Below are 23,759 nucleotides of genomic sequence, written 5' to 3' on the forward strand. Positions count from 1 at the left end.
GATACATTACTTTGCCAAACAAGGTCTGTCTGGTCAAAGCTATGGTTTTTCCAGTAGTCATGTATGGATGTGAGAGTTGGACCATGAAGAAAGCTGAACGCTGAAGAATTGATGCTTCTGAACCATGGTGTTGGAGAAGACTCTTGAGAGTCCCTTAGACTACAAGGAGATCCAACCTGTCAATCCTAAAGGAAATCAGCCCTGAATATTCACTGGAAGGACTGATGCTGAAGCTGAAACTCCAATACTTTGGCCACCTGATGTGAAGAAAAGAGCCTGATGCTGGAAAAGATTGAAGGCAGGAGGAGAAGGGGATAACAGAGAATGAGATGGTTTGATGTCATCACCAACTCGATGGACATGAGTTTGAGCAAGCTCCAGGAGTTGGTGATGGACAGGGAAGTCTGCAGCTGCTGCTGCTGCTAAGTCGCTTCAGTTGTGTCCAACTCTGTGCGACCCCAGAGACAGCAGCCCTCCAGGTTCCCCCATCCCTGGGATTCTCCAGGCAAGAACACTGGAGTGGGTTGCCATTTCCTTGTCCAATACATGAAAGTGAGAAGCGAAAGTGAAGTCGCTCAATTGTGTCCAACCCTTTGCGACCCCATGGGCTGCAGCCCACCAGGCTCCTCCATCCATGGGATTTTCCAGGCAAGAGTACTGGAGTGGGGAGCCATCGCCTGGCATGCTTCAATTCATGTGGTAGCAAAGATTCAGACACTATTGAGTGACTGAAATGATTTTTGGTAAAATATCTGCAATTTGCATTTTGTATGCTTTAAAAATTTCAGACCCTGAATTGTTCTCTGGACTCTATTAAGTGAAGGTCTAGGAAGTGTTAATTTTCATTGACCACAGAGTGTATTTGAAAATTCACTAATTTTTGAAATCTGCTTGTGGTAAAATGTCTAAATGCCTTTTGAACTTCTGATATTGAAGTAGAGAATTTTCAGCAGATACATTAGCCCTGAGTTTATTATATTTTATCCCTTAAGATTATTTCTATTATGAGAAATTCAAATGGATTTAATAAATAGCCATTAGTTCAAGTTCCCTTCTTGCACATATGCTCATGTTTTGGATCTCAGCAATTTCCACTGAGATTAAAGTTTAGCCCCATCAGATTTCCACATGTGAGTGACTGAAATTATGTAAACACTTCATAAATATAGAAAAGCTCAAATATATAAAAGCTAATACCTCTGCTACAGGAGAGGCAGCTGAATTAGATGCAGTATAACATCAGAATTCCAGGTAATACTTTTAGCCACAATCAGGCTAGTGTTCTTTTTACCTCTTTTAAAAATTTCAGCTCAAAGTCCTAGGTCAAAGTCCAATTGTTTTTGATTACTCCAGGACTGGAGTAATAAATCATAATCATAATTTATGAAAAACTTTCATAAATTATGTTGCCATATGAAGGAGTTAATAATATTGTATGGGAAATACATATACTATAGTCAAAACAAATCCAATATTACTTTGTATTTTTGATTGTATAATTTTGCAACATTTTAAAAATAGGTATAGATTTTTATTTCCATTATAAATGCAGAAAATATATATTTCATTATTCATGAATGAAATATCACATAGTTCAGTTCAGTCACTCAGTCGTGTCCGACTCTTTACGACTCCATGAATTGCAGCACGCCAGGCCTCCCTGTCCATCACCAACTCCCAGAGTATACCCAAAGCCATGTCCATTGAGTTGGTGATGCCATCCAGCCATCTCATCCTCTGTCGTCCCCTTCTCCTCCTGTCCTCAACACCTCCCAGCATCAGAGCCTTTTCCAATGAGTCAACTCTTCGCATGAGGTGGCCAAAGTATTGGAGTTTCAGCTTTAGCCTCAGTCCTTCCAATGAACACCCAGGACTGATCTTCTTTAGAATGGACTGGTTGGATCTCCTTGCAGTCCAAGGGACTCTCAAGAGTCTTCTCCAACAGTTCAAAAGCATCAATTCTTTGGCACTCGGCTTTCTTCACAGTCCAACTCTCACATTCGTACATGACCACTGGAAAAACCATAGCCTTGACTAGACGGACCTTTGTTGGCAAAGTAATGTCTCTGCTTTTGAATATGCTATCTAGGTTGGTCATAACTTTCCTTCCAAGGAGTAAGCATCTTTTAATTTCATAGTATAATCAGATTGAGTATATTCTTTGCAGCCAAAGATGGAGAAGCTCTATACAGTCAGCAAAAACAAGACCGGGAGCTGACTGTGGCTCAGATCTTGAAATCCTTATTGCCAAATTCAGACTTAAATTGAAGAAAGTAAGGAAAACTACTAGACCATTCAGGTATGACCTAAATCAAATTCCTTATGATTATACAGTAGAAGTGAGAAATAGATTTAAGGGACTAGATCTGATCAAGTGCCTGATGAACTATGGACTGAGGTTCATGACACTGTACAGGAGAAAGGGATCAAGACCATCCCCATGGAAAAGAAATGTAAAAAAGCAAAATGGCTGTCTGGGGAAGCCTTACAAATAGCTGTGAAAAGAAGAGAAGTGAAAAGCAAAGGAGAAAAGGAAAGATACAAGCATTTGAATGCAGAGTTCCAAAGAATAGCAAGGAGAGCTAAGAAAGCCTTCCTCAGCGATCAATGCAAAGAAATAGAGGAAAACAACAGAATGGGAAAGACTAGAGATCTCTTCAAGAAAATTAGAGATACCAAGGGAACATTTCATGCAAAAATGGGCTCAATAAAGGACAGAAATAGTATGGACCTAACAGAAGCAGAAGATATTAAGAAGAGGTGGCAAGAATACACAGAAGAACTGCACAAAAAAAGATCTTAAAGACAAAGATAATCACGATGGTGTGATCACTAGCCTAGAGCCAGACATCCTGGATGTGAAGTCAAGTGGGCCTTAGAAAGCATCACTACAAACAAAGGTAGTGGAGGTGATGTGAAAGCTGTGAAAGTGCTGCACTCAATATGCCAGCAAATTTGGAAAACTCAGCAGTGGCCACAGGACTGGAAAAGGTCAGTTTTCATTCCAGTCCCAAAGAAAGGCAATGCCAAAGAATGCTCAAACTACTGCACAATTGCACTCATCTCACACGCTAGTAAAGTAATGCTCAAAATTCTCCAAGCCAGGCTTCAGCAATACATGAACCATGAACTTCCAGATGTTCAAGCTGGATTTAGAAAAGGCAGAGGAACCAGAGATCAAATTGCCAACATCCGCTGAATCATGGAAAAAGGAAGAGAGTTCCAGAAAGACATCTATTTCTGCTTTATTGGGTATCCCAAAGCCTTTGACTGTGTGGATCACAATAAACTGTGGAAATATCACATAGATTACAGTCATATAGTTGCTGTTTATTATTCTCAAGAATATTTATGCTGATATCTCTCTGAAACATGCAGAATTAATAGTAGCTCTATTTCATTTATTAAATATATATGATGGTCCAGGCCAGTACTGTACTGGATTTAAATATAATAAACATATAATGGGAAATATAAACCCTTTCTTTGAGAGATACTTTAAAATGGTAGTAGAATAATAGACAAAATTACTCCCAAATCAGTTGTATTAGTAATTGTTATTTATGTACAATGAGTCTTTTTTATGGAAAGGAAGTTTGGGGGCAGTAACAGAACTGGTAGCTAGGGGATTTCTATACATCCCCTATATTTGAGTTTGCATAGCAAGCAAATTTTTGCTTACATTGTGTATTTATCTGGGATAGCATTTACCTGTCTCATGGAAAATTGGGGTTCCTGAAAATTAGGAGGCTCAAGCCAGTTCGATCAGTCTTTATTGAAACATGCCCAAATCCTACTCAGTCCAGTACTTATAATACTTTTTTTTTGTTAAAAAAAATTATTGGAGTATAGTTGATTTACACTGTGGTGTTCAAGCTTTAAATAAAGAAGAGTGTATGGCCCAGCTTGGGCATTGAGTCTAGCCACTGCCAAAGAGTGGGGCTGGTGTGGGGAGGGGGGGAGGCTTGAGTGATAGTCTGTGCAAGATTCTATGCACTGGGGAGAGGAGGGCACTCAGAGCATAAGTGTGCTGTTTCTGGATGGGGGGAACCAAAAGGTGTGCACGTGGCCAGGTGCCTTGGTTTTCTCATCTTGTCAGTTACCCAGGACATGGTACATGGCAGGCTTAGGGAGGGTATGGAGATCCCTAGCATGCACATGCGGAGAAGGCGATGGCACCCCACTCCAGTACTCTTGCCTGGAAAATCCCATGGACGGAGGAGCCCAGTAGGCTGCAGTCCGTGGGGTCGCTCAGAGTCAGACACGACTGAGCGACTTCACTTTCATTTTTCACCTTCATGCATTGGAGAAGGAAATGGCAACCCACTCCAGTATTCTTGCCTAGAGAATCCCAGGGATGGGGGAGCCTGGTGGGCTGCCATCTATGGGGTTGCACAGAGTCGGACACGACTGAAGCGACTTAGCAACAGCAGCAGCAGCAGCAGCAGCAGCATGCACCTGATGACATATATGGAGTTAAGATTTCAGGGTCCAGGCAGTGTTGGACAACGTGGGGTTATATCCCACATTGTATTGTACTTTGGGAGCTCAGTTTGAAATCGGTAAATGAATGAATGATTGGACTACATGGTGTGATGGAAAAGCTACTGGACGCACATGTAGAGACAGTCATGTCCTCTCAACTCTACCACCTAATGTAGGTTTATCTTCAGGAAACTCAAGCCCCTTCCTCAGTTCTTATACCAATAAAGCAAAGAGGGATACTCACGGTGGCCCTCTCAGTACTTACCTGCCAGGAGTTTATGGGTGTGGATACACTTAGGAAGGGCAGATGACTGCACACAGACAGGGTGTCCTCACCCTGTGTACTGGAAGCAAATCCACACAGACATCCTGGATACATAAAGGTTAAAAGCCCATCATAGTAGGAGTCCAGGGGAAAAATAGGCCAAGCTGAGGTTCAGCATCTCCAGCCTCCCCCATTAGAGGCTTCCTCCTTAGCTTCAGAGCCAATATGGGAAGGGTGCGGCCCCCTTTACGAAGCATTACTTCATGAAGTTAAAGCTACCCTAATGGACAGTAGTAACAGTGAGATCCTGACACATTTTCATAACACATTTCTGAAACTAATTTTTCTGCAGTTTCAAGAGGTGGATTCAGAACTTTTTCTAACACAGTATGCCTTGAATGTAATGAAATACAGGCTGTATGGAAATAAGAGTTAAAGTTTATAGAAAATGTAAGACGAACGCTGCTGTTGTTTGTTAAGCCCCTAATGTTCAAGCTGAACATTTGATACTACATTCCAATTTAATTCTACAGCCAGCTTGAGAGGGCTGTGTCCTTATCAGCAGGTTGCACTATCTCAACAGAAGTTGCAAGTGCCTGAGTAACTTGCCCAAAATGGCACCATGAGTGATGTAGGTGGAATTTGTATCCAACCATCCTGGCAAATGTATTATTAAATATAATGTTCTATAAGACCGTAACTCTCCAGTGCTTTTCCTAGTCATTCCCTCCTGCATCCAACAGAATGTGTATGAGGAAAAATAATTTAAATTTAATATGAGCTTTTATGAGGTCATTTATTTCCTTATCCTCTCTCAATTGTCTAATAATTAATCTAATGAGAATATACAAGAATCCTGAACTGTGTTAAATAGTAAAGTGTGGGGTTTTTTTTTCTTTCTTTCTTTCTTTTTTTTTTAACATTTTATTTTATTTTTAACTTTACAATATTGTATTGGTTCTGCCATATTTCAACATGAATCCACCACAGGTATACACGTGTTCCCCATCCTGAACCTCCTCCCTCTTCCCTCCCCATACCATCCCTCTGGGTCGTCCCAGTGCACCAACCCCAAGCATCCAGTATTGTGCATTGAACTCGTTTCATATATGATATTCTACATGTTTCAATGCCATTCTCCCAAATCATCCCAGCCTCTCCCTCTCCCACAGAGTCCAAAAGACTGTTCTATACATCAGTGTCTCTTTTGCTGTCTCTTATACAGGGTTATTGTTACCATCTTTCTAAATTCCATATATATGTGTTAGTATACTGTATTGGTGTTTTTCTTTCTGGCTTACTTCACTCTGTATAATAGGCTCCAGTTTCATCCACCTCATTAGAACTGATTCAAATGTATTCTTTGTAATGGCTGAGTAATACTCCATTGTGTATATGTACCACTGCTTTCTTATCCATTCATCTGCTGATGGACATCTAGGTTGCTTCCATGTCCTGGCTATTATAAAGAGTGCTGCGATGAACACTGGGGTACACGTGTCTCTTTCCCTTCTGATTTCCTCAGTGTGTATGCCCAGCAGTGGGATTACTGGGTCATAAGGCAGTTCTATTTCCAGTTTTTTAAGGAGTCTCCACACTCTTCTCCATAGTGGCTGTACTAGTTTGCATTCCCACCAACAGTGTAAGAGGGTCCCCTTTTCTCCACACACTCTCCAGCATTTATTCCTTGTAGACTTTTGGATCAGTCATTCTGACTGGCATGAAATGGTACCTCACAGTGGTTTTGATTTGCATTTCTCTGATAATGAGTGATGTTGAGCATCTTTTCATGTGTTTGTTAGCCATCTGTATGTCTTCTTTGGAGAAATGTCTATTTAGTTCTTTGGCCCATTTTTTGATTGGGTCATTTATTTTTCTGGAATTGAGCTGTAGGAGTTGCTTGTATATTTTTGAGATTAGTTGTTTGTCGGTTGTTTCATTTGCTATTATTTTCTCCCACTCTGAAGGCTGTGTTTTCACCTTGCTTAGAGTTTCCTTTGTTGTGCAGAAGCTTTTAAGTTTAATTAGGTCCCATTTGTTTATTTTTGCTTTTACTTCCAATATTCTTGGAGTTGGGTCATGGAGGATCCTGCTGTGATGTATGTCGGAAAGTGTTTTGCCTATGTTCTCCTCTAGGAGTTTTATAGTTTCTGGTCTTACATTTAGATCTTTAATTCATTTTGAGTTTATTTTTGTATATGGTGTTAGAAAGTGTTCTAGTTTCATTCTTTTATAAGTGGTTGACCAGTTTACCCAGCACCACTTATTAAAGAGATTGTCTTTAATCCATTGTATATTCTTGCCTCCTTTGTTAAAGATAAAGTGTGGGTTTGTTTTTTGTGTTTGTTTTTAAATAGCTACAGAGGGATTACTCTAGCTATGGAAGGTGAGCAATAGAGAAAGATAAAGACAGAAATGCTGTCTTAAAGCTACTATTAAGGTTCAGAGACAATCTGGTTATGATCTCTTGCATGTATGCACAAGACTTGCATTCATGAAAACTAAGCTTGACTTTCAAGCTTTCTAAAAGATCCCAAAAAATACTGCATCAAGATTTATAATTCCACACTCTCTAGTGGGCAAATATTATCATATAATGAGGAATTTTTAAAAATGGACCATAAATGAATGAAGTGAGGGCAAAGTCTGACACCTGGGCAGTATCACCATCTCTGTGACTGTTCTCTGGTCCTTGTCTAGGTCACTGTGCCCAACTAGGCCTTACAAAGAGCTGAGAAAAGAAGAGAAGCAAAAGACAAAGGAGAAAAGGAAAGATATACCTATTTGAATGTAGAGTTCGAAAGAATAGCAAGGAGAGATTAAGAAAGCCTTCCTCAGTGATTAATGCAAACAAATAGAGGAAAACAATAGAATGGGAAAGACTAGAGATATCTTCAAGAAAATTAGAGACACGAAGGGAACATTTCATGCAAAGATGGGCTAGATGAAGGACAGAAATGGTATGGACCTAACAGAAGTGGAAGATATTAAGAAGAGGTGGCAAGAATACACAAAAGAACTATACAAAATATATCTTCATGACCCAGATAACCACAATGGTGTGATCATTCACCTAGAGCCAGACATCCTGGAATGTGAAAGCTAGTGGAGGTGATGGAATTCCAGTTGAGCTATTTCAAATCGTGGAAGATGATGCTGTGAAAGTGCTGCATTCAATATGTCAGCAAATTTGGAAATCTCAGCAGTGGCCACAGGACTGGAAAAAGTCAGTTTTCATTTCAATCCCAAAGAAAGGCAATGCCAAAGAGTGCTCAAACTACCACACAATTGCACTCATCTCACACGTTAGCAAAGTAATGTTCAAAATTCTCCAAGGCGGGCTTCAACAGTATGTGAACTGTGAACTTTCAGATGTTCAAGCTGAATTTAGAAAAGCCAGAAGAATCAGAGATGAAATTGTCAATGTCCCCTGGATCATTAAAAAAGCAAGAGAATTCGAGAAAAGTATCTACTTCTGCTTTATTGACTATACCAAACCTTTGACTGTGTGGGTAAACAACAAACAGTGGAAAATTCTTAAAGAGATAGGACTAACAGACCACCTTACCTGCCTCCTGAGAAATGTGTATGCAGGTTAAGAAGCAACAGTTAGAATTGAACATGGAACAACAGACCAGTGCCAAATCAGGAAAGGAGTATGTCAAGGCTGTATATTGTCACCCTGCTTGTTTAATTTATATGCAGAGTACATCATGCAAAATACCAGGCTGGATTAAGCACAAGCTGGAATCAAGATTACTGGGAGAAATATCAATAACCTCAGATATGCAGATGACATCACCCTTATGAAAAAAAAATGAAGAACTAAAGAGCTTCTTGACGAAACTGAAAGAGGAGAGTGAAAAATTTGACTTAAAACTCAGCATTCAGAAAACTAAGATCATGGCATCTGGTCCCATCAATTCATCATTCATAGATGGGGAAATAATTGGAAACAGTGGGAGATCTTATTTTGGGGGGCTCCAAAGTCACTGCATATGGTGCTTGCAGCCAAGTAATCAAAATACTTTTGCTCCTTGGAAGAAAATCTATAGCCAAACTATACAGCATTTTAAAAAGCAGAGACATTACTTTGCCAACAAAGGTCTGTCTAGTCAAGGCTATGGTTTTTTCAGTAGTCATGTATGGATGTGAGAGTTGGACTATCCTGAAAGCTGAGCACGAAAGAATTGATGCTTTGGAACTGTGGTAATGGATAAGACTCTTGAGAGCCCCTTGGACTGCAAAAAGATCCAACCAGTCCATTCTAAAGGAAATCAGTTCTGAATATTCACTTAAAGGACTGATGCTGAAGCTGAAACTCCAATGCTTTGGCCACCTGATGGGAAAAACTGACTCATTAGAAAAGACCCTGAAGCTGGGAAAGATTGAAGGCAGGAAGAGTAGGGGATGACAGAAAGAGATAGTTTGATGGCATCACTGACTTAATGGACATTAGTTTAAGTAAACTCTGGGAACTGGTGACGGACAGGGAGGCCTGGTGTACTGCAGTTAGTGAAGTCACAAAGAGTCGGCACGACTGAGAGACTGAACTGAACTGAATTGAATCTATATAATGTAAAAATACATCATATGACATCATTTATCAGTTCAGTTCAGATAAGTGGCATCACTTATATGCGGGATCTAAAGAATACAACAGGCTAGTGACTATAACAAAAAATAAACTAATCAGATATAGAGAATACACTAGTGATTACTAGTGTGGGGAGGGGTGAGAAGGGGCAAGATCAGAGCAAGGGGTAAAAAAATACAAGCTATTATGTATAAAGCAAGTCACAAGGGCATATTGCAGAACATGGAAAATATAGTCATTATTTTTTAATAACTATAAAAGAAATACAACCTTAAAATTCGTGAATCATTATATTGTATACCTTTAACTTATATAATATTATACATCAACTATACTTCAATTCAAAAAGAAGTAATTGCCCAAAAAAAGACCTAATATCACCCACCTTTCATACAATCCCTGAAATGAAGCCATAGCCTCCTGCATTTATCAGCTTTCTGCACCCTTTATTCTCTGTCTTTTCATAACTGTAAAGATGGGTGAATTAAAGAAACCCTCATGGTCTTTTCCCTGGTGCTCTGGCAACTTAGCCAATGACCAATTTCTTTATGTTCTTTTTTTCTCATCCAAATAAGTTGTGGTTTGAAACATTTTCAAACTAGAGTATGCAAACTCTTTTTAAAAACTCATTTCCTTTTGTTTTCTTGCAAGGAATTGCAAATACTTAACTTGTCCAAAATGCCACATCCCCTATTAGGAGGCAATCTTCCTTTCAGAGCTGTGGACACTGCTTTTATTCAAAAAGGCTCTATTTCAGTTCAGTTCAGTTCAGTCACTCAATCGTGTCTGACTATTTGGGACCCCATGAATTGCAGCACTCCAGGCCTCCCTGTCCATCACCAATTTCCAGATTTCACCCAAACTCATGTGTATCGAGTCGGTGGTGCCATCCAGCCATCTCATCCTCTGTACTCCCCTTCTCCTCCTGCCCCCAATCCCTCCCAGCATCAGAGTCTTTTCCAATGAGTCAACTCTTCGCATGAGGTGGCCAAAGTATTGGAGTTTCAGTCCTTCCAATGAACACCCAGGGCTGATCTCCTTTGGGATGGACTAGTTGGATATCCTTGCAGTCTAAGGGATTCTCAGTCTTCTCCAACAAAGCATCAATTCTTCGGCGCTCAGCTTTCTTCACAGTCCAACTCTCACACCCATACATGACCACAGGAAAAACCATAGCCTTGACTAGACGGACCTTTGTTGGCAAAGTAATATCTCTGCCTTTCAGTATGCTTTCTAGGTTGGTCATAACTTTCCTTCCAAGGAGTAAGTGTCTTTTAATTTCATGGCTGCAATCACCATCTGCAGTGATTTTGGAGCCCCCCAAAATAAAGTCTGACACTGTTTGCACTGTTTCCCCATCTATTTTACATGAAGTGATGGGACCGGATGTCATGATCTTCATTTTCTGAATGTTGAGCTTTAAGCCAACTTTTTCACTCTCCTCTTTCAGTTGCATCAGGAGGCTTTTTAGTTCCTCTTCACTTTCTGCCATAAGCGTGGTGTCATCTGCATATCTGAGCTTATTGATATTTCTCCTGGCAATCTTGATTCCAGCTTGTGCTTCTTCCAGCCCAGCGTTTCTCATGATGTACTCTGCATATAAGTTAAATAAGCAGGGTGACAATATACAGCCTTGACGTACTCCTTTCTCTATTTGGAACCAGTCTGTTGTTCCATGTCCAGTTCTAACTGTTGCTTCCTGACCTGCTATAGGTTTCTCAAAAGGCAGGTCAGGTGGTCTGGTATTTCCATCTCTTTCAGAATTTTCCACAGTTTATTGTGATCCACACAGTCAAAGGCTTTGGCATAGTCAATAAAGCAGAAATAGATGTTTTTCTGGAACTCTCTTGCTTTTTCCATGATCCAGCGGATGCTGGCAATTTGATCTCTGGTTTCTCTGCCTTTTCTAAAACCAGCTTGAACATCTGGAAGTTCATGGTTCACATATTGCTGAAGCCTGGCTTGAAGAATTTTGAGCATTACTTTACTAGCATGTGAGATGAATGCAATTGTGCGGTAGTTTGAGCATGGCTCTGTTTACTTGTGTTTAAATAAATGAACTCATCCTATATACTTTAACTCTTTTTTTTTTTACCTTAATAGCATCATGCCTAACTTCATAAATGATTGCAATTTTCATACACACATCACATACATACATAATTTTACATAAACAATTTCCAACGTGTTCTTTTGCTCCTTAAGGCCTTTTCCCCTGTCTCCTTTCTCTGCCCTCCCACCTGCACCATTAGAAATTCATGTGTATCTTTCTGTGACTGTTTCTGTCTTCATATAGCCATGCACTGATATGTGTCTACACAGAAATATATGCACCCATAGACAATTACAGAGGGTCTGCCTTTATATGTTTTACAAATAATCCTATTATACCACTTCTCATTTTACTTTACATTCTCAGTCTTATTTGGTGGAAATCCCTTTAGGTCAAATGGCAGAGAGCCAATTCATTCTTTTTCATTATTGCATAATATTTCAGGCTGTAGTTCCACTATAACTTAATCATTTCTCTGCTAATGAGCATTGTTTACTCTGTTAGTCAGGTTCTGGTCAGGAGACAGGAACCAGAATTTTTGTTTTATCATATGTAATTTATTATAAAGACTTATTTCCTAGCTGTAAAAGATCACTAGGTAACAGTAAAGGGGAAAAAAAAAAAAAAAAACAGGACAGTAAGATATTACAAACTGGAATTGCCGGAAGCCATCATCTGCCCCCAGGTCTGTGTGAACAAAGGAAGGATAATGGAATTATTAAAAGCTTGGAGGAGGCACCAATGGAACCAAAACTCAGACTTCTGAGGAGGGAGCCAGCTGGGCTGGTGCTGGAGTCTAAAACCTGAATCTGCTTCCACAAGTGTGCTGCTTGAGGAAGAAATGATCCTAGGCTGATGCTCACACACAAGAAGCAGTTAAAGAGCCAACAGGAAGCCGTCCCACATTCTTTACCCAGGCTTCCAGTTTCCCTGTGGGGCCCTTCATAGACTGTATTCAGAGGGAGATGTGTGACTTTGCAGCATCCCAGATCCAGAGGAGAATTTAGGAGAGTGGGCTTAAAGGTGCCAGATATTAACTTACCAACTGACTCATCTCTGTTGCAAGACAGTTTTTCTGTCAATTAAAAACAAAGCTGTACTGAGTTCTTATTTACATACCCTTATGTACCAGTGCTTTTATTTCTCTGGGATAGATTCCCAGGGGTGAGATTGCTGCATAAAATGATATTTTAAAATTTAACAGATGTTGAAAAATGTTTTTTTTTTTTTGGTTGTTGTTCAAATGATACTGCAGAAATTAACAGACCTGCTAGTAATTTTTAAGAGAATTTCTTCTTCTTACCCACCAACAATAGAGGCTATTGCTCTTTTCCATTTTCCCAGCACAATGGATATAAAACATTGTCTTGTTACCTCAATTTTCATTCTCCTGACTGCTTGTGATTTTAAGTATGCTGTCATATGCATATTAACAATCTGTAGTTACTTTTTATTCATTTCAATTCTTGTCTTTTGCTTAATTTTTGTTGTTGCTGTTGTTGTTGGGATTCTTTCTGTTACCATTTTGTGTGTATGTGTGAATTGACAAAGCCTTGGCTTCCTTGGTGATTCAGATCATAAAAAAAAATCTGCCTGCAATGCAGGAGATCCAGGTTCAATCCCTTGAGAAGGAAACAGCTACCCACTCCAGTATTCTTGCCTGGAGAATCACATGGACAGAGGAGCCTGGCAGGCTATAGTCCATGGGGTCGAAAAGAGTTGGACATGACTTACCAACTATCATTTTGATAATTATAGAAACTGAACTTTATCAGTCTTCTGTACTGTACTTTTTTTCTAACTCTATTGTTTGTTTATTCACTTCCATTATTGCATTTTTCCAATATAATATAACCAAATACAACTTACGGCTTCTGATTCCTATATTATATAGATCTCTCTCACCCCAAAATTGCATTTATAATGTAGGCTTATTTCAAGGACTTTTTATTATTTTTTACAATTTAGACTTTGTTTTATATACTCTGGCTATAAATGTCATTTGATATGGGTTTACTTTTTCTTGTCCAGAAGCATTTATTATATTACCTATCATTTCAATATTAATTTGACTACTAGTTTTATTAAATGTGAAATTCCTATAATTATTTCTGGGTTTTCTATTCTGGATTTTACTGACTTTTGATTAGGATTTCCCTGGCAACTCAGCTGGTAATGAATCCGCCTGCCATGCAGGAGTCCCTGGTTCAATTTCTGGGTTGGGAAGATCCCCTGGAGAAGCAAAATGCTACCTACTTCAGTGTTCTTGGGTTTCCCTGATGACTCAGATGGTAAATAATCCACCTGTAATGTGGGAGCCCTGGGTTCAACCCATGAGTTGGAAAGATCCCCTGGAGGAGAGCATGGCAACCCACTCCAGTATTCTTGCCTGGAGAATCCCCGTGGACAGAGGGGCCTGGCAGACTACAGTCCATGGAGTCACAAAGAGTCAGACATAATTTATTATATCAACTATCATTTCAATATTAATTTTACTACTAGCTTTGTCACATGTGAAATTCTTATACCTATTTCTGGATCTTCTATCCTGGGTTTCAGACTTTTGATTAATTCTTATGTCAATATCATACTGACTTAATGACAGTGACTTTATATGGGTAGTGCCTAGCATAAGGAGATGTCCTTTTTTTCCAGTATTTTTTTTCTATTCTCAGACATTTATTTTTATATACATGCTCTTTAAAATCATTTTATCTATTTTCTTTCTACTTCAAAAAAATTGAACTTCATTTGAGACTTTATTGAACTGACACTCTATTTACATGTCAATTTATAGAAGATCTATATTTTATGAAATATTCTTGCCATTAAAGAATGTTTTAAGATCATGATTTATACTCCTCAATAAGATATTATATTTTATATTTTAATAAGATTTTAAGAGGATCTTTTCACATCTATTCTTAAGTGTTTTATAGGTTTGGGTTTTATTTTTACACTTCTGGGTATTTATAACTAGAAGAGAGAAAGCTATTGATTTTGCAGTATTTCCATTAGGAGAGACTAAACTGTTATATAAAGAAATCCAAAAATGTGGTGACCCCAAAGAAATACAAATTTATTTATCTCTTGTGACTGTTTAGAATGTATATTACAAATTAGCAGATGGCTTTTCACTAATGGTCATTAAGGGACTCAGGGGAATTCAGCTGTACCACCTTTAATATGTGCTTCCTGGCTTGTTCCAATAGACGCCATCCTTACATAGAGCAGCAGAAGAGAACATGGGGTAAAGTTTAGATTTATGGGACAAGCAGATAGCTGACAAATATTAGCTCTGCCCACATCTCACTGGAGGGAATTTGGCCACAGGCAACCTGTAATTGGAAGGAACCCTGAGAGATGTAACATGACAGGGATAATGCATACCTGGTTACCATTTTCTTAGTACAGAAGAAGGGATAGTGGGTTTTAGGAAATTTGTAGACTCTGCCGTGGTATACATATTCTCTATCTAGCCATTGTATTAAAGTCTCATTAACTGCAGTTTCCTTTTATAACTAAAAAGAAAGAAAGTGAAAGTGAAGTCGCTCAGTAGTGTCCGATTCTTTGTGACCCTGTGGATGGTAGCCCACCAGGCTCCTCAGTCCATGGGATTCTCTAGGCAAGAATACTGGAGTGGGTTGCCATTTCCTTCTCCAGGGGATCTTCCCGACCCAGGGGTCGAACCCAGGTCTCCTGCATTGCAGGCAGACGCTTTAACCTCTGACCCACCGGGGAAGCCCCTTTATAACTAGAGGAAGTTGGAATTTATATAATATTATATTTATCAATAAAGAAAAATGGCTTATTTATAGCTTCTTTTTCAATAATATTTCAAAGATTTTATCTTTTTGTTGTTACGTTTGTTAGAAACTCTAAGTTAAGCTGAATAATAATAGCAAGAGCAAGCATCTCATGTTTCCCTGGTGGCTCAGTGGTAGAGAGTCTTCCTGCCAATGCAGGAGACATGGGTTCCATCCCTGATCCAGGAAGACCTCACTTACCATACAGCAACCAAGCCGATGTAACATAACTATTGACCCTGTGCCCGAGGGCCCAGGTGCCACAGCTGTGAAGCCACTGCAGTGAAAAACCTGCACACCGCAAATAGAGAGCAGGCCCCGCTCAGCAAAGCAGAGAGAAGCCCACATGCAGCAAAGAAGGCCCAGAGCAGCCAGAGTAAATAAAATCATATAAAAAGAGCAAGTATCCCTAAAAGAACATCTTTAATTAGTGTAATGTTAGTATTTTGCCATTTAATATTTGATAATGATTTTTAAGATATTATCTTTATCACTGTAAAGATTTCCTTCAATTTTTACTTAAAGCTTACATTGCAGTAAGAGTGCCAAAGTTTGTTAAACACCTTAACTATAGGATCATAATGTTTTTCTTTATCAAAGAATTGTTGATCAATTTCCTGATAAGGAAACATCCTGAATAAATCTTATTTTATTCCTGGAGCATTTTTTGGTACACTGCTGGTGTATCAAACATACATGCTACTATTAGATACATTATTAGACACATGCTAATATGTTAAAGGAATTTTTTCATCTTTAGTCCCAAATAATACCATAGTATAGGCTTCCCAGGTGGCACAATGGTAAAGAATCCAGTTGCCAATGCAGGAGATGCAAGAGTGAAGATTCGATTCTTGGGACGGGAATACCCCCTGGAGAAGAAAGTGGCAACACACCCTAGTATTCTTGTCTTGAAAATTCCATGGGCAGAGGAGCCTGATGGCAGAGTCCATGGGATCACAAAGAGTCAGACACAACTGAACACAAGTCCATAGTGTAACTTTCTTTTCTTTTTATTTTTTTTCTTTATTTTTTGATACTGTCTTAATACATTTGAAGTTTCATTTATACAGAGTTCATAATACGGATTAGGGAATTCTATGTTCTTATGGTCAAGAACAGTGTAAATAAAACTGCAATTATGTTTTCTTGAAAAATAAGTGTATGGAAAGAGCAAATTACCCAGGATGGTATGGTCAGACTCTCTCACTCCACAGCCTCTTGCTCTTGCCCCATGTTTTGTAAATAAGGATTATGTAACAGCTGAGATCATTTGTAGCCTGCACATGCATGTCACGAAGTACTCACTTGGTCACGGGCTGTGTGCAGCATTCATATACATTAGCTCCACCTAGAAAGTGGGGACATTTTACCACTGTGGCCCAGCTGTGTCTGCTGCATCAGCCAGAGGAGAATACTATTACGGCTGCTGGGCCAGCCACGGGAGAGGCTGTGCTGTAGTGTGTCATGTTATGGCTGCTGCTAAGGCTGCTGGGCCAGCCAGGAGAGAATAAATGTGTCTGTAGTGCCTGTGGCTCCTCAAGTCTTCTTCCAGGCTCTTAACTCATGCCTTGCCTATCCTGGGTTTAGTGAACAGTGTGAACAATGTGAACAGCAAGACAACTGGTCTCTTTGAACCAAGCCTTATCTTAAAATGTGTTAGTTTTCAGGTGATCAAGATTTATTAGTAACATTTCAAATTTTTATTTCTAATTTTACTGGCTCAATATCAAGACAGGTACCCTATAAAATCTCTACTTGGAGATTTTTGTTGAGGTACTACTTGAAGCCAGATAAATTTTAAATATTTCATAGGCATTTTTAGAAGTATTTTTTATCAAAAGGACATGAGGTTTTTAATAAATCTATTTGAGTTTTATTATATTATTCAATGTCTTTGTGTCATTTTTTTTTTTTGTTTACAAGCCACATTGCTTTCAAAGACTTTTTCTTCTATTTTAAGCTTTAATTCTTTAACTATTTAACAGAAATAGTTTCATGATCAACTTAGAATTTTTCAGATGATCCTCAAAATTGCCTCATTTTTTCTTCTTTCAAATATTCTTGTCTTTTAGCCTGGGGTCGGGAGGACAAAGGAAGAAAACTGTAGAATACCATCATATCTGTTGTCTGATTAATGGTCTGAAATTGTCTTATTCTGATTTCTGCACTTAGAAATAGATTTTTTTGCTGTCTCGTACACCAGGTTATTGTTACCATCTTTCTAAATTCCATATATATGCGTTAGTATACTGTATTTATGTTTTTCCTTCTGGCTTACTTCACTCTGTATAATAGGCTCCAGTTTCATCCACCTCATTAGAACTGATTCAAATGTATTCTTTGTAATGGCTGAGTAATACTCCATTGTGTATATGTACCACTGCTTTCTTTATCCATTCATCTGCTGATGGACATCTAGGTTGCTTCCATGTCCTGGCTATTATAAACAGTGCTGCAATGAACATTGGGGTACATGTGTCTCTTTCCCTTCTGGTTTCCTCAGTGTGTATGCCCAGCAGTGGGATTACTGGATCATAAGGCAGTTCTATTTCCAGTTTTTTAAGGAATCTCCACACTGTTCTCCATAGTAGCTGTACTAGTTTGCATTCCCACCAACAGTGTAAGAGGGTTCCCTTTTCTCCACACCCTCTCCAGCATTTATTATTTGTAGACTTTTGGATCGCAGCCATTCTGACTGGTGTGAAATGGTACCTCACAGTGGTTTTGATTTGCATTTCTCTGATAATGAGTGATGTTGAGCATCTTTTCATGTGTTTGTTAGCCATCTGTATGTCTTCTTTGGAGAAATGTCTATTTAGTTCTTTGGCCCATTTTTTGATTGGGTCGTTTATTTTTCTGGAGTTGAGCTGTAGGAGTTGCTTGTATATTTTTGAGATTAGTTGTTTGTCAGTTGCTTCATTTGCTATTATTTTCTCCCATTCTGAAGGCTGTCTTTTCACCTTGCTAATAGCTTCCTTTGATGTGCAGAAGCTTTTAAGGTTAATTAGGTCCCATTTGTTTATTTTTGTTTTTATTTCCAATATTCTGGGAGGTGGGTCATAGAGGATCCTGCTGTAATGTATGTCAGAGAGTGTTTTGCCTATGTTCTCCTCTAGGAGTTTTATAGTTTCTGGTCTTACGTTTAGATCTTTAATCCATTTTGAGTTTATTTTTGTGTATGGTGTTAGAAAGTGTTCTAGTTTCTTTTACAAGTGGTTGACCAGATTTCCCAGCACCACTTGTTAAAGAGATTGTCTTTAATCCATTGTATATTTTTGCGTCCTTTGTCAAAGATAAGGTGTCCATATGTGCGTGGATTTATCTCTGGGCTTTCTATTTTGTTCCACTGATCTATATTTCTGTCTTTGTGCCAGTACCATACTGTCTTGATAACTGTGGCTTTGTAGTAGAGCCTGAAGTCAGGTAGGTTGATTCCTCCAGTTCCATTCTTCTTTCTCAAGATCGCTTTGGCTATTCGAGGTTTTTTGCATTTCCATACAAATTGTGAAATTATTTGTTCTAGCTCTGTGAAGAATACTGTTGGTAGCTTGATAGGGATTGCGTTGAATCTATAAATTGCTTTGGGTAGTATACTCATTTTCACTATATTGATTCTTCCAATCCATGAACATGGTATATTTCTCCATCTATTAGTGTCCTCTTTGATTTCTTTCACCAGTGTTTTATAGTTTTCTATGGTGTATAGAACAGTCTTATGGACTCTGTGGGAGAGGGAGAGGGTGGGAAGATTTGGGAGAATGACATTGAAACATGTAAAATATCATGTAAGAAATGAGTTGCCAGTCCAGGTTCGATGCACGATACTGGATGCTTGGGGCTTGTGCACTGGGATGACCCAGAGGGATGGTATGGGGAGGGAGGAGGGAGGAGGGTTCAGGATGGGGAACACATGTATACCTGTGGCGGATTCATTTTGATATTTGGCAAAACTAATACAATTATATAAAGTTTAAAAATAAAATGAAATTAAAAAAAAAAAGAAATAGATTTTTTTTCCTTCAAAAACAAACAAAAATCCTCCCTCAAGCTTCTTTACTTCCCTTTCCTGATTACTGGTATGATATATAGAGAGTAGTCTTCTGTAGATAAATACAAGCCCACTGTATCATACATTCTTTAGAACAGAGCATTCCACTTTAAAGGAACTATGTCATTTTCCTTAGATTATAATGTTAAATGAGTAAAAACAATTTAGTAACGATTTCCTTATTTGGTAATCATTTATTCTTGCTGGTGATAAAAATCAAGCCTTGCTTAGTAAGGTCAAATTTTAAAAATATTTCTTATGTTAATAATAATAATCACAAAAAATTAGCAATATCAGATACATTAAAAAGTATAAACTTTTGAAAAGATTTTAAACTAGTTATGAAATTAGAAGTTTCTCTCCCTGCATGCCATGAATAAGCTGCTAAGATTTATCTACTAAAATATCTTATCAACATTATTGCTTCACGATCCCATAATTTTTGTGTAGATTTGTCTGGAACTCTTGTTGGTTTCAACTTTTAGTGACCTACAAGGTCATTATAATTTGTGTACCTGTAAGTTACATTATATTCTGTGATAGCTTCTATTTAATCTACGGTAAAAAATTTAAACTGATCATAATGAGGTATGATGACCATATTTCACTGATCCAGAAAAAAACAACACATCACAGCAATAGTAATGGGACGAACCACCCAATTAATCAGTAGAAATTGGACAGGTTGCTTTGGAAGTTTTCCATGAGGGAAAGAAAGTGCTTCTGGTGCTTTGCTTCGAAAGCAAAGCAGACTGGAATCCTTAATCTTCTTTGGTAGAGAGCAATTTGATTTCCATTCTTAAGTTTTATAAACCAGAATCTAATCCACAATGGAGGTGGAATTGCAGGACAGAGAAACTAGGGTGTTTATATTAAAATTACAGATCTAGTAACTTGTGATGATTGTCATGATTTTTGATGGAGCTCTTTGGGTGTTTCCTCTACCTGTGAATAATAATGGAAATATTATAATCTTGTAATCTATAAATTTTTTCATCTATAACTCATTCAATCCAGCCCCCAATATATTATCTACCCATTTCACAGGGAGGAATTTAGAGGCCTGGGATCTTCAATACACTCCTGCTAGAACTAGTGCAGAGGTACAAGTCTAGTTCACATCAAAACCCCAAATTTTACATCACTGCAGGTGAGAAATAGGGTAACTTCTCTGTTCCCAAGTGTTAACTGGAATAAAAATAATAGAGACCTTAGCCATGGCAAAATGCTAACCCTTGTCTAAGCTTGTTTATTTCCTTCAGTGCCTAACCTTGTATTAAAAGAGAATAGAACTAATGGATTTCAAGGTAAAAGATCTTTTGAAATACTAAATAATCAAGCAGGTGTTTCCCATGCTACTAGATCAGGAGCTGCTGTGGAAATTGTCTGCTTATTATAGCCCCATGATGAATTCATTCACAATTGTAGAAGGACCTGACCCTCGTTTTTATCTCAAGACATGGCAGAGTCCCACTTGGATGGAAAAATAGGTAACCTGATGTCAAATCCAATGTGTATAGTGCTTGTTAGTTCTTGCTGAAGCGCCTTTCAATTTTAGTTCTTTGGTTAGGTTCTCAAATATCATATAAATATAGAAAACACAGTAAAAGAACCAGGACAACCAAACTCCCCTCAAGTCTGTTATATCATTGACCTCTCTTCTATCAAGTAGCATGTCAAAATTCTGAATTTTACTGAGAAGAAAAGATGGATTAGTTTTGTTTTCTGGTCTGTAGAAGAGGAGTTGAAGTGTCAGTGGAAAAGTACTTCTCTCCATCACCAGAGGAAGCTAATCAAGGAAAAATGTCTTCGGGGAAAACACACATTAATCTCCAGCTGGATCACAGGGCTGTTACAAGGTGTAACTAATCGTATAGTTGTGACTCATCTCAGTCTGTAATAACATGCTTCACAGTGACATTCATGGTTGTATGAGACGGAAGTTGCATGTAAAGGAAAAAGCACTGTTCAGCTGTAATGCCTGCAAGCCTGCGCCAGACTCAGTGACAGTTTGCAGTGAATGCAGCTATTGTGTTTCCACATTAACACATTGCCATATCCCCTCATCACAGTGCTTCTGAAAACTGTCTCCAGCAGTCATCACCGGGCAGTTTCAGACCTGCAGGTTGTTATAAAAACTTTGATTTCAAAAATTACTTCTGTCAAGATGCACTGTAGTTGTCTACTCTGATCCACTGTGGTATTGAGTCCAGATGCTCAGAAATATTTTTTAAAAGATTTCTAAACTGCCTAACACAGACCTTTCACAAAATATTGGTTTCCAGAACAGTATCTTTCAAGGTTTTCTACACTGAAGGGAAGATGTGCTATGACCTCTTGGATTCTGCTTGCCGATGAGATAACTGGAGTGGCGGGAGGAGGGATGACCTGGTGTGGGCCCCATGAGGCAGCACTCCGTGGCTGCAGGTAGCACAATGCCTGTGGCCTTCTAATGAGGTGGGCTGCTTATCAGGGGCCCTTTTTACTTTAAAATTGTACAAATTTTTTTTTATAAAAATATCTATTCAAGAGCTTTTTGCATTTTTCTTTTCTCCAAAATTGAGAATTCCTTAGGAGGCAAGAACAGAGGTATAATTTTTTTAATTTATTTTTTAAGCTTTAAATTTTAAATTATTAATTTAAACAATTACCTTTTAAATTGTCTTTAAGCTTTTCCTCATTTTTAAAATAAGAGAAAAGACAAATAAAGTGTATTGTAGAAGAATACAAGTTAGATGTTATGTACCATGTACCAAAAATTGCATACAGATGCAATTTTTACTGACACTGAGAACCAGAATTTACTCATAATTTCCTGGTAGCCAAAGCCAAAAAAGAAATAAGGGATTATATTTTCATTTCTGAATTTATTTCAGTTCAGTTCAGTTCAGTCGCTCAGTCCTGTCCGACTCTTTGCGACCCCATGAATTGCAGCACGCCAGGCCTCCCTGTCCATCACCATCTCCTGGACTTCACTCAAACTCACGTCATCGAGTCAGTGATGCCATCCAGCCATCTCATCCTCTGTTGTCCCCTTCTCCTCCTGCCCCCAATCCCTCCCAGCATCAGAGTCTTTTCCAATGAGTCAACTCTTCCCATGAGGTGGCCAAAGTACTGGAGTTTCAGCTTTAGCATCATTCCTTCCAAAGAACACCCAGGACTGATCTCCTTTAGAATGGACTGGTTGGATTTCCTTGCAGTCCAAGGGACTCTCAAGAGTCTTCTCCAACACCACAGTTCAAAAGCATCAGTTCTGCAGTGCTCAGCTTTCTTCACAGTCCAACTCTCACATCCATACATGACCACTAGAAGAACCATAGCCTTGACTAGACAGACCTTTGTTGGCAAAGTAATGTCTCTGCTTTTCAATATGCTATCTAGGATGGTCATAACTTTTCTTCCAAGGAGTAAGTGTCTTTTAATTTCATGGCTGCAGTCACCATCTGCAGTGATTTTGGAGCCCCCCAAAATAAAGTCTGACACTGTTTCCACTGTTCCCCATCTATTTCAAAGGAACTGCATATATTTTTCTACAGAAATAAACATTTCCTGGAAATAAATATTCTTAGGTTGGTATAAACCCTGATACTAATTGAAATATTTTTTAAAAAGACACTAATATGTACTATACAAATAAAATTTGGTATGAGAAATACTATCTTTTGTAAGCAGTTTTTATGTCTGTCAGAACATTAAGAAGGACATCTTCATTTTGGCCTGTGATATGCTTTTTTTTCTCAGCAGTAAAGATTATTGCTATATTTTAATCAATGTCTCTAATCTTATTTTTCAGAATGACAAATCCCCAAGGCGATCTGCAAGTCGATCAAGTAATATTTCAAAAGTAGGTGAAATATGTTCATTTCCTTGTTTATTGATTTACGTGTTTTAGAGTTCAAGTAAATATTTTATAATGTTTTACGTGCAGTTGTTATCTGTGACCAATGTACAAATATGACTTGCTAATGGTAATAACTATTTTAAGGGTTTACTGTGATAAAAGGACATGCTTTCACACAACAAAATGAGTGAAGCTATTTTTTCCTCTTCAGTGCTGTATGCAAAAAATAATTTACTGCTTTCAGGGTGTCACTCAAAGCATGTTAATCCTCTCACTTCAGCTCAGAGAGCTGCCATACACATCAGTGGAAACTCTGTCAAACATCATGGTACAATTTGCATGAACTCAATTTTTCCAGGAGTTTGGGCTCAACTATGGTGGAACTTAACCAGGACAAGTTTTTGAAAGCAATTTAAGACATTAGTTTGGTAAGATATTTGCTTTAAAGAGTCAATGGTTAAAAAAAATCATATTGCTCCCTAGATTATATATAAATCCAAACAAAACACCAGAGTATTGAAAAGCTTATGGCATAGGAGAGATATTCTGGGTTTTTATTTCACCTTGAAAAAAATTCAGTTCAGTTCAATCACTCAGTTGTGTCCAACTCTTTGCAACCCCATGGACTGCAGCACACCAGGCCTCCCCATCCATCACCAAC

General features: G+C 38.4%; 1 long non-coding RNA gene across 1 annotated transcript in view; it reads left to right on the forward strand.

Moving 5' to 3' along the window:
• LOC133249195 (uncharacterized) overlaps positions 1-23,105 on the forward strand; it is a 918,569-nt gene extending 895,464 nt beyond the window's left edge. The window contains exon 6 of the long non-coding RNA XR_009736866.1: positions 23,051-23,105. This is a non-coding gene — a long non-coding RNA (uncharacterized LOC133249195). The remainder of the gene's footprint in view (positions 1-23,050) is intronic.
• The last annotated feature ends 654 nt before the right edge of the window (positions 23,106-23,759 follow it).

This window comes from Bos javanicus, chromosome 6 (genome assembly GCF_032452875.1).
Source record: "Bos javanicus breed banteng chromosome 6, ARS-OSU_banteng_1.0, whole genome shotgun sequence".
NCBI lineage: Eukaryota > Metazoa > Chordata > Mammalia > Artiodactyla > Bovidae > Bos > Bos javanicus.